The sequence below is a fragment of the Pseudopipra pipra genome, chromosome Z (genome assembly GCF_036250125.1).
Source record: "Pseudopipra pipra isolate bDixPip1 chromosome Z, bDixPip1.hap1, whole genome shotgun sequence".
NCBI classification, from domain to species: domain Eukaryota; kingdom Metazoa; phylum Chordata; class Aves; order Passeriformes; family Pipridae; genus Pseudopipra; species Pseudopipra pipra.
In genome coordinates this window covers 61,222,514-61,235,192 of record NC_087581.1, presented here as the reverse complement: position 1 = coordinate 61,235,192, position 12,679 = coordinate 61,222,514, and positions in this window count along the sequence as shown.

The following is a 12,679-nucleotide window of genomic DNA, read 5'->3' as shown; positions in this document are numbered from 1 at the left end:
GCATCACAGCTTTCTTCATTTGCTGTGTTTCATTGTGACTTTTTATTAACTGACTTTCTTTGCAAAAATTAATCTTTTTGTTTTATATTTGACACAATCATGTTGGTATTTGATGTTATTCCATTGTGCTAGAGCTGCTCTTATGTTTATCCTAAAAAACAAGATTTCTTAATTTGCTTTGAATTCCTCTTCTGAATTTCAGCTTGCTTGGCTTATACTTTTGTTTTGGAAAGCTTTATTTCTTTATTTTATTTTGGGGTTGCTTGTTTTGTTTGTGGGTTTGTTGTTGATTTTTTCCCATTTTTTCTCTTCTATTACTATTTTCTAAATAATTTTCAGACAAGTGCTGCAGTCAGCTTAGGACCTATTCTCGCAATTTTTCTTTGACCTGTTTATTAGAATACCACATAACTCAGAAGATAGTAATTCTGATTGCTGGCACATTTCCTGTCTTTTCCCTTTGATCTATAAAATAACTGCTCCGTAAGATGACCTCACAGGCAATTCCTTGTAAATAGAATTTGCCTTTCCCCAGAGAGGTTCCTGCACGGATCAGCAGACTGTAGGTGTTGGCCTTACCCCGTGGAAGTGTTCCCAGCCTGAGTTTTCTCTGGAAATATGGTTGGAAGAGGTGACAGCTATGAGCATGTATAGTAATAGGAAACATTTGGCTGATCAAGCCAAATTTGCCTACCACTTGGGAGAAATTTGTGTACTGTTATTAAGATGCATCTCTTACTTTGAAAACTCCCACTCCTGGTGAACCATTGTTCGCCTTCTACAGGAGTGCTGCATGGTCCTTCAAATAACTGTGGGCATTTCAAGTACAGCATAATGTGTCTGTGTTTGTGTGAAGGGGAGTGCTTCCTTTTGTAGTAATGTGTTCCGACTTGCTTCCAGGAAAAAAAGAAACTGGTACAGCCAGTGTTTACACTTCTCTGCCATATGCCTTACCTTACTAAGGTAATTAGCTTTATTTTCTTAGCTTTGCATGCTCAGAATGAAATTAAGCTCCATGTTAGGCCCTGTGCTCTTCAACATCTTCATAAGTGACTTGGACTCAGGACTGGAAGGGATGCTAAGAAAGTTTGCAGGGAGGAGCTGTTGACTCCCTCGAAGGAAGGGAGGCCCTGCAGAGAGTTCTCGACAAATTAGAGGACTGGGCAATCATGAACCATATGAAGATAACAAGGGAAAGGGCTGGATTCTGCACCTCTGATGGGGCAACACTGGATGTATGGGCAGACTGGGGAATGAGATGCTGGAAAGCAGTGCCATGGAAAGGGACCTGGGGGTCCTGGTCAATGGCAAGTTGAGGATGAGTCAGCAGTGCCCTGGCAACCAGGGAGGCCAACAGTGTCCAGGGGGGCATCAGGCAAAGCATCACCAGCCAGTCAAGGGAGGGGGTTGTCCCGCTCTGCTCTGTGCTGGAATAGGCTCCCCGGGGAAGTGGTCACAGCACCAAGCCTGACAGAGTTCAAGAAGCGTTTGGATGATACTCTCAGGCACTTGGTGTGACTCTTGGGGATGGTCCTGTGCCGGGCCAGGAGTTGGACCTGGTGATCCTTGTGGTTCTCTTCCAACTCAGCATATTCTGTTATTCAGTGATTTAAGTGACAAATGTCAGGATAAATCCTATACTGACCTGTACTTTGCTGAATGTAGTTACTAAAGGAGTCATTGGTTTATTTACACTAAAATAGGACAATAGGATGTCTTTTCAGCATGGATTGTTGCTCCAAATTTTTATAAAATGAGTAGGAATAAAACATATGTTGATGCATGAAAATAAGAAAGATCTAATATTCAGAATCTGCCGGAGTGCTACAAAGAAGTGGTTCCGTTTGGAAAAAAACTAGAAGTATGTTAGCGACTGACTAGTTTACTGATCCTGCATCCTTTACTTGTGCATATATTTTTATTCTCATTCTCATGATTTGGAAGACTAAGTTTAACACACACACCCAGGCACATATATATAGGTATATATAAAAGGTACAGTATCAAGCAAAAGTTTACCTTTTTCCTCACTGAGTTTGATGGATTGTTCAAGTTTGTAGGGGACTTTGTCCTGCGCAATTCTGAGTTTCACTTTCAGTGAGGAATTCTCAACAACTTCCAGGACTGGGTCTTAACAGGGCTGAATGGTTTGGTAGCTAGCAAAGATGAGTTTTTCTTTTGCAATGTTCCATTTCAAGTGGCATGAGCAACAGCAAAACTCCATTAATCTAATGGTTACATGATCCCTGCTGTTGCATACTAGAGTGATGAGGCTTTGAAAAATGTATCAGCTGAACATAGACACGCAGTGTGAACATCTTAGCAGCTGCATCTTGAGGGAAATGGAACAAAGAACTTGCATTTAGCTATTTGGACAGTGAGTCAGGTATTATTGGTGTAAATCTGCAGAAGTATGAGGACATATGAGAAAGGCCAGAACAACAAAGACTGGGTTAGTGTAGAAGCTAAGCCCCTAGCCACAAGGATTCACATTCATGGATGACTGACTTAGGATTGCTCCGAGTTACTATGAACATTTGTTAGTGAGTGACTCAGAATCTAGTGGCAAATTATAAAGAATTGATCTTCCCTCTGCTGCTTAATATTGCGAAAATTCCAGCCCACTTGATGCCTGTAGAAACTTGTACAGTCACAGACTGAAGCATAATCCTTACATGTCTGTTTTCACTGGATATTAATTAAAGTGACTGGCAGGGAGACAGAGACAGGTAGGAGTAGTGAGATTGCAAAGTTGCTGAACAGTGCTAAGATCTATCTCTGTGTATTGTTTGAATGTATGGGGCCATGTCTTTTGGTTCACAGAGGTGCCCTACACTGAGATGATCCATATATGGTACTTTCCCAGTTAATTTTAGAGGCTGTTTTGAGGGGTTGTCATTTGGGAAACATGGAGAAGTAAGTGGTAAATAAGTTCCACATGCAGGTCGACTGCCTGAACAAAAGATATGCTATGTCTTTATTTTATATTGCCAGCAAGGGTAAAGGCCAAAATTTCCAGTGACATGGAGTCCAGCAGTTCAGGGCCCAGCATCTTCAAGGTAAACTGTGTGGGTTCAGCAGTTGTTATGCAAGAAGCAAAGCAAAAGTCTATGACCCCTTTGCAGAAAAGGTTAGGAAGGTAACTTCACATGGGAACCCTCCTAACAATTCAGGCTTAGGAAACAGAACTTGCTGTTAGCAAATATTTGAACACATTTGAAATTTGAGATTATTTATTTCTTATCAGAGAGAAGTGATCCCAAGGAAGATTTTTTAAATAAATCATCAGTGTTTGAATGCAGGTAACTGAGCACAGCTTTTAGAAGCATCCACTTTAAGGTGATGGCCGCCTTTATCCCTCAGCAGAATGTGTGTAGTTTGTCTTTATACACTCATACACTCATGACCTTTTGTTGGTAATTCATTGGAAACAACCTCTATCTATACCTCTGCTAGTAGTGCCTATTCTCTGCTCTCTCTTGCCCTTTTTTGCTTGCTCAGCTAAGGTGTTCATGGCAGAAATCCTAGACTCTGCTGCCATATGAACATGTGGAGGTGCCCATGTGTCCAGCCACAAACCCATGTTGATGTGGCAACAAAGGGAGAGAGTTCTTCCTACTCTAAAAGCAAGGTTGATGAGAGGGCACTTGTCTGAGTTCAGGATGCCTGTATTTTCAAATTAGATTGAATTGACTGATTATGAGAGACCCCTCAACCCCACTGTTGTCTGCGAACACCTGCAGTAACAAACCTGCTATAGACGAGACACCCAGTCAGTCATGGATGGTGACCCCAATGGCAGGCATACTTGGAGAGACTGGAAAGGCAGCTGTACTGTCCAGAGGCCTCTTATAGGGCCTCTTCTGAGACTCCCTTCTTTTCTGAAACACAGCAGTTAGATTATCTGTGTGGGTTTATTTTAAAAAAAAATGTGGCTGAGTAATGCTTTGATTCAATGTATGGCAATAAATCTCTCCTAGTACCATCAATATTTTTTTTTACCAGAATGGCAGTGTTCTGGCAGACAAGAGCAATTTCCCTGTTTGTTAGTTGCCTCTTTTAAAAAAGTCTTTCCTTTGGCTTTTAGGAACATGCTTCATTGTAAGTAATAATTACCAAAAGAATAACAGTCTGCAGTGTCTTTGATGCACTTTCTTTCAGAGTCCCTCTTTCACTGCACACCACTCAGCATTTATTAACCCTTTCATGCATTAAAAACCCTTTAACATCTGAATGACCTTTTCTCACCTTCACTCTTTAGTCAAGTGCAAACAGACTGACTAATCCATATATGTTTCCATTAATATGCTTATCAAGGGTGAAAAAATCCTACAGAAGTCCAAGAAGTAACATGAAATAGTGCATTCTTTCATGGATGGCAAAGATATTACATTTTCATCTGCTCTGTTGGGTCCAAAGATGCCTGGTGAGAGAAGGGCTAGCTGGGGCTCAGCTACAAGTTTCTGTGCCATAGCTCAGCTCTGAGCTGAAGCGTTAGCTTTATTTATAACTCTTTATATAATGTTACCTATAGTTATAATTCAAGACTACAGTCAGCTAAACCAGAATGTAATTCTCAATTAGCTTTCAAAAACATTTGATAAATCCAACAATATTTCTTGTATATGAATTTTACAGATTATTTTCCAGCTCACTGGCTAAAACTATCTGCTATTTGTAAAATCTTAATTATTTTTCTTAAGGGGATAAGCTAAAGCTTTAAGGAAGTAATTAGGTAGGTGTCTCTGGTTCTGATGCTGGAAACGCTGCACAGAAAATACTTTGTTTTCAGTATCCTTGTTTAATAGCTGGTAATATGCTACAGCACCAGTGCAGAAATAAACCACCTGTTAACAAAAGAAACAGCAGGTAATGTATAAAGTTTCTCTTTGGTTCTAGCTTTTAACTTGACTTTGTCTTCTTTTAAGTAAATGAATCATGATATCCTCCTTTTGAAATCTTTATTCTTCATAATACATGTTCTGATTGTGGGTCTTTTCCATACTTCAGATGTGTTAACCCCATAGACTGACTAATTAATTCTGTACTCTGGTACCTATCTTCACTACTTTGGTGAAAGATACACTGTTGCATTTTTGTTGTTATTTTCTAATAAATTAGAAGCATTGATTTGGGAGTTATCAAAGAGAAAGCCACGTACAGAACCTTTAATGAATCAAATACTTATTTTCTGTCTTAGTTTAGGATGCACAGTGAGAGTCATTATAACTTTTCACACAGGCATCAGACAGTCTTAATCCTTTTGCCAAGGAATGAGGGAGGAAAGCATTGTACCCTCCTGCCTGCATACCCACCTGAAGGCCAAGGACACAGCAACCCTGATAGCATTACACTGGCAGTTCATTTCACGATGAGAACAAAGGAGGTGGGGTTATTGTTTGGGTTCGGGTTTGGTTTTGTTTTGTCATTTTGATTTTTTTTTTTAATAAACTATAATTTAAAAATATTAGTGGAAAATTTTGAAGCAAGAAAGTAGCCTTCCCTCACCCTTTCACTCCCTCACTTGGATTTTCTCTCTGACTTAGGTGACAGCTATGTTTTTTTATGAAGACTGAGAAACAGATGAGGTAATGTAGGAAACTGGAACTCTGTGTCCAAGAATCAGAGCAATTTGCTACAGCACTACACTTTTAAGATTCACCCTTTTATAACAAGTAGGAATGAGTCTCCAGTGTGAAGCTGAAATCAGGCTATATGTTCTGTACCTGTACCATGGGCTCCTGGGGACACCAGAGGTACAAGTTGTGCTCCACCTGTTTTCATAAGTAAACAGCCTTGCAGGTGATACAGGTTGCAGTAACCAGAAGAGTCAATTGTGGCCAAGTGCCAGCTTTGTTAATGCAATTCTTATTTCACAGAAATTTTTTGCTATACATTTAAATCAGAAGCATTCTGCTATGCAGCGTATTTTTACAATGCATTTGCCTGATGGAACTGCAATAGTCTTATGAAACAGCCTGGTGGAGTTGCACAGAATGGCAAATGTTAATGCTTTTTCAAAATGTAACCAAAAAATATCATACAATTTGGAAAACCTTTAGGAGATGCATTGTCAAATTTCAAAGTTTTCAATCTGATAGCAGTTTATCCCAGTACAATTCCTAAGAACCAAAAAGTTTTGTGGTGTTTGTAAAGTGTTTCTTTAGTCATCTTAATCAAAAGCTAATCACTTAATTTTATGAGTCCTTCCTGTGTCTGTGAGATGTTTGAAAACACCAGAAGATGTACTTTAGTGCTTGCAGGATTAGACACCATGGATATAGTCTTCAGCAATTTGAATAACTTGGACTTTCCTTATTTACTCTGTCAAAATAAAAAATCATCATCATCATCATCACAGAATCACAGAACAGTTTATGTTGGAAGGGACGTTAAAGCTAGTTCAGCCCTCTGCCATGGTGGGGATTGTGGCCCTCATCTGGACTTGCTCCAGCAGGTTTGCTGGGGATTGTTGGCTTCCTTTGTTGGGGATCCTTGAGCTGGATGCAGTACTCCAGCTGGGGTCTTACCAGAACAGAGTAGAGTAGCAGAATCCCTCCCCTCACCCTGCTGGCCACACTGCTTTTGATGCAGCCAAGGATACAGCTGGCTTTCTGTACTGAAATGCACATTGCTGGGTCATGTCAAACTTCTCATCCATCAACACTCCCAAGTCCTTCTCCTCAGGGCTGCTCTCAATCCATTCTTCATCCAGCCTGTACTTGTTCTTGGGATTGCCCCAGCTCAGGTGCAGCACCTTGCACTTGGCCCTGTTGGATTTCATGAGGTTTGCACAGGCCCACCTCTCAAGCCTATCAAGGTCCCTCTGGATGACATCCCTTCCCTCCAGCATATTGACTGCGCCAGACAGCTCAGTGTCGTCAGTGAGCTTGGTGAGAGTGCACTCAATCCCAGTCTCTGTGTCACCAACAAGGGTGTTAAACAGCACCAGTCCCAACACTGACCCCTGAGAAACACCACTTGTCAATCTTTTAACATGAAATAATTTTGGATGGTTCTTTCCCCACAGGTTTCATGGGTTTAGCCTATAAAAACAAGAGGCAAAGCAAAAACGCTTATCAGTGTATCTTGTTTAAAAGCTTCTGTTGGCTTCAACCAATATGTGCTGAATGACTATAAGATTTTACCAGAAAGAATTCACATCTTCACCACTGTTTTAGTATTAGTCATACTCTGTGGCTCTTGTATATAGTACACGTCTCCTGGCTTCTAATTAATAATAATTAATTTTCCCATTAATTTTGAAATAATAGAAGGATTTCCTTTATCTACTGATTAGTATGAAAAAAGCAAAAGACTTTGATATCTTCTGCTTGAAATTGTTGCAATATTTTAGCTTAAGCTTCCTGACCTGATTCGTACATGTTCAAGAAGGATTAAACTTTTCTCATAACTGAAAAACAGTTCTCTACTGCTAGCTCCTTCTGAGATTCTTCTCTTATCTCCAAGGTTAGGTAAAAACATCAAGGGTTTAGAAATATGCTCTATCTGTGAGATAGTTCAAGATGACCTTGTTGTGTTCTCCCACAAAAAAAAGTTAATGTACTTCTTCATGGAAGCTCAGGCTGAAAAGAAAACAGCACAAAGTGGGTCCAGCAGCTTTAAAACTGATGTACGTTACTTAATTTTCAAGCTGCTTCAAATATCTTTCGCTTCTTTCTTTCAGTTTTAATAACTAATATTTTTGCAGGATGCTATTGGTCCATAGTGGCTTTCTCTGCCTGTTACAGATTTTTCAGTGTTTCATGCCTATTGAGCTACCTGCTTTCTGCTTTACTTAGGAAATCAAGGAGGATCTCTCTTGCAGAATAATTCTCTGCTGCAGTGTTGTCCTCATTATACTGGCTGTTAAGGGAACATTTCCTTGCTGCAGTAGTACACACATGAAAGTAAGAACTTTCGGGTATCTTTTATGTATCTTCTTGAACTGGTATCCCTAAACTAGCTCCTAATGAATTCAGGCTCTGTGTGTGCACTCTGATCCTTTTGTGCTGCCCACTTTTTCTAATATATATATATTTCCTTTTCTTTTTTTTTTTTTTTTTTCTCCAAGTGATGATCTTTCACCTTCCTGTTGTAGGTAAAAATCCTTTAGGTTTGACGTGGCTTTTAAGTGACTGCTTTTTGAGTTGAAGTTATTATGTCCCTGCTGTCTAGAATACATATAGAGAGATACAATGTGGTGATTATTTCCACGGATTGCTAGGCAAAGTCAGTGAAAACCCCTGAAATGGGGTTTAGCTGCAAGTGCCTCGCTTAACGAAATACTTCGGCGACTGCCTCATCCTTGCTACTCACATACACCCCCGTGTGGGCAAATCCTGTGTCGTTCCCTCCTCCTCCACGTTTTCTACAGCACATCAGCGAGAACAGAAGTATCTTGCTGTCCCATCGTGCCATGTTCCGAGGCATCCTCTTTGACAACGAAAAAAAATTAAATAGCGATCATCGCTCACTTTATGCTTCATTTCTTCAGGCTGGTGGTGAGACTCATATATTTTTAGGTTTTATATATTCAGGTTTTATATATTTTATTGACTTGCACAACATGACCAAATTAGAGGAGTAAAACAGTACAACAATGAACTGGGGATAACTGGGGTACAACAGTCATATTCAAAGGGTGTCACATTCGGTGTTATAAGTCCAGTCCGGTGTATAAAGGTCTTTTCAGGGGTTATAAATCCTCCTCCACGCTTCGTATCTCTCCCAATCGGTTTCATTGCCTCCAACATATGAGAAAGGAGGTCTTGCCTGTAAGCACTGCAGTCATGCTTTAAACAGAAAAAAACGAGAAGTAAACCTTAAAGAGACACTGATATCAAAATTCCCTAGAGAAGAAAGAAAATTATTTTCAAAGGTGGATTACTAACACACTCTCATTTAGTGAAGGAAACTATTCCATGGCAGGGCAGGCTTGTGCATTTTACTTGTGAGCATGATGGTCTTTCCATACTGCACCATGCCATACCCATAACCATTATCATGCCATACCATACAGCACCACAGCACACCATATATTCTTTGTTCACAGTGAAAAACTGTTTGAATAATAGCAAAAGCTGTAATGGGGTTGACTGCAGTTCCCATTTTTACAGCTCTTCAGACTTTTATCAGTTTCTAAAGCTTTCATACTTTGCTATGGAACTTCATTTCTCTCAGTCATCAGTTTCTTTTTACTGACTCAGACTTTAGAGTATGGAATGTGTAGAAAGGTGTTTCCATTGCAACAAAATCATTGCAGTCTTCTTTTAGGGATTCAAGAATTGTTTAGAATTGGTAGTGAAGTATCTTGCAGTGGAAAACGTGTTCCCTAACCAGATAATAAATTCTCACAGAATTCTGTGTTTCAGCTGTCCTTATCCTAACTCAGGATATTTGCTATACCGCCTTTTTCTTTGCACAGTAATAATCAGAGAAACCTTATCCTAACTCAGGATATTTGCTATTCCATGTTTTTATTTGCACAGTAATAATCAGAGCAATTAAGCCAGCTGTTTCTGAGGAGAAAATAACTGACCTTGATACTAATCATCCCAGTGTAACAGAATATCTCAGTCAGCTGCATGGTTAAGTGAGGTATCATGGGCACTGCAGGAGGTTAGAAGTCTTCAGGACGAACACACTCGGCTGAACATCAGAGGGAGATAGGAAAGGGCAGCAGGTGGCAAGAATATCTGTCCTGAAGGACAGAGGAGATTCTACAGACTAAAATGGACTCATTTGTCCATTTGAGTAAATTCTTATATGACTGGGTAAAAGGGCTTTGCCAACTTCAGATAAATCAAACCCACAAATTGAAGAAATAACTTAAAATAATATAGCAGTATTAGTGTTGAAGGGGTATGCATTCACAGTATGCTTTCAGTTCTGTACAAAGATCCGCATATGCTCAGCTTTACATGACCATCTTCCACTGTTTATTTCCTACTGTTATGGAACAAAATTTAACTGTGTTTCTCTAGTGGTTTTTTTTTTTTGTTATTGTTAGTATTTTGTTTAGATTTTGTTGTTGGGGGGAGGTTTGGTTGTGGGATTTGTTTGTTTGTTTGTTTGTTTTGGGGGTCCACGTGGGTTGGTTGTTTGGTTTTAATTGTGAACAAACTTGCAGATTCCATATGGCTTAACTTGAAGAAAAAGGAGATCATTTTTCTGGTTGGATTTCCCATTCTTGTTCATAGCAGGACCACACAATTTCATAGCAGCAGAACTGAGCCACAGGTACTCTTGTGGGCAGCAAAATGTGGAAGGAACTGGGACTGCTTCAGCTGGCAATGGAGGGTTTATTCTGTTTGTCGTTTGCCTGTCACCCTAAACATGGAGGAGTAGGGATCTTAGCCAGAAAAATCATGGGATGCAGAGCTGGCATATGAGAATATCAACCCTGTCTCTGCACGCCCCACTCTTTTGTTTCATTTGCTTTGTACAGATCAGAGCATACACAATCATGATCTCCTGGAGAATCTTTGGAACTCCACAGGTCTCTCTCTCTGAGCCCATAAACACACTTTCCATGATGAAAAGGTCCTCATAATGCCCTGAGTAACATTACAAAAGCACCTTATAGTGGCGCTTTGAGAAGCCTTCTTTAAGCCTCCTCATATTTTTGCCTCTACCCAACATGATGCACCACTAAAGGCTGCAAAAATCTGTGTTTGCATGTGTAAAGTAGGTTACTGCCCATTGTGAGAGCATTAAAGTGCCATGTTGTGGATGCACATGCAGAGCAATGGTGGTCACAGATAGTAAGGAGTAGCTGACAATGATACAAACTGGGACTGATGTGGCTGTACTTTGAAATGCTTAATCAGATCACACTTAACCAGATATGCTTAACCAGAACATGGTTAAATAGGTCAAAATTAATTTCCTACAGGGTAGCTTAAAAAAAGTCTTTAAGAGGGCAGATTTTTCCTTCTTCCTCTATTCTGAATGAACACTGAGATCAGTTAAGGATACTCAAATACCCTGGGCTTTTCCAGGAAACGTTGGAGTATGGTGTTTAGGCAAAAGAGATAAAAAGGAGAACTTCAGAGCACACACAGTTGGCTAATGCTGGTGCAACGTGTGAAAACAATACGTGGCCACAAGCAAGAGGTACAGATCAGCTGAGTCATCAGTAAAGCAAGATTTCAATCATTCTTTTTATTAAATAAATGCAATTCTGATTAAATAGAACCTTAATTTTAGGAGTTTCTCTAAAGGGAAACAGGTAGAACAGTCAGAACAGATGCAAATGCTTTATAAGTTAACTAGTCTCCTGCCTGTACTTAAAGCACTGCTCAAAACAAATTCTGAAAAGAAACACTAAAATGAATCTTGATGAACTAGTAATAAATTAAATGTGCTAGTAGATACTTACTGTAACTTACTCATGAAAGTTTTTTCCCCTTTTGGGAACAGACACAAGACTTTACAATATGCAGTTCAAGTCTTTAACATTTTCATCCTTGTGAACTGAAAATGTAATCTTGTTGTGTTAAACAGCCTGTTAGGCCATGGTAGCAAATAAATGCCTATAGAAGATGCTCTGAAGGTAGCTGCTTGGCTGTATAAAACATTGATGGAATAAATTCACTGCCTTTTGCAAATTCCAGTTCTAAAAAAATCTGCAATCTTCTATAATTCAGTTAAAAGTCCTGATATCGAACTAACAAGTGTTGTGCCAGGCACTTGATATCTTAATTTCCTGATGCAGAATCGTCTCTGCCAGAATCACTGTAGAGCGCCTGATGTGGCTCACTGAAAACACAGGTACCATCTCTGGAGTGGCCATCGTAGTGCTGAAGGAACGTAATAGACTTCAACTGCCTCCAGAGTAGCTGGAAGCTTGTACTATACATTCACTGTGGCTGGTGTAATGTCTCTTAAATTAGTAGAAATGTTTTCAATTAAACGAGCTCATGTAAGTTTATACCATGAGGAAAAAAAATCTCTTGGATGGAAATTAGGTAACTGAAGTTACCTTGCTTCCTTCCTCAAAATAAGTACACTCCAGAGACAGTTCATTCAATAGCAAGACAAGATGAAGGTTTCTGTGGGAACAACTGTGTCCAAAATACAGCCAAAATCTACTGTTCCACAAAGACATACTCCTAAACAGTGGGGGACAGGCAGTAAAGGTTTTCCTGTAAGAGTTAATGGAACTGAGCCAGGGGAAGCATGTAAACATGGATGTTACACACCACTCAAATATAAAGGACAGGGCCAATGACACAGGGGGCTGTAAGCAGAGCACCAAGTTTGTTGGGATTGTCATCTGGAGGACACATGGTGTGTTCAGAGCCAATTGCTGGCCTGAAAGATCTCCTCACTGTCTTGTGGACAATCAGGGCCCAGCTGACAGTGCTCACCAGGACCTTGCCACCTCCTTCTCCACAGCTGCATCTTCTCATCACCTTCCTCAGGTGAACTCAGCTCAGCCACAGGTGAAGGCTGGGGAGTGAGAAGCAGCTGGCAGACGGAGGCTCCAGCAGAGATGGGTCTGCCGTGGCAGCCAGGGAGGCTTTGCTGAAACACAACACGGCAGCAGTTGCCTGAGTTTGCGTAAGTGAAAAGGCTGATGGGCAAAATACCTGGTCCCACGGAGTTAAAGAAGTAGCTCTTGAAAGAGAAGGGCCTACCATGTTCTCCTGTGAGTAGCTGGGTGGTCGGGGGC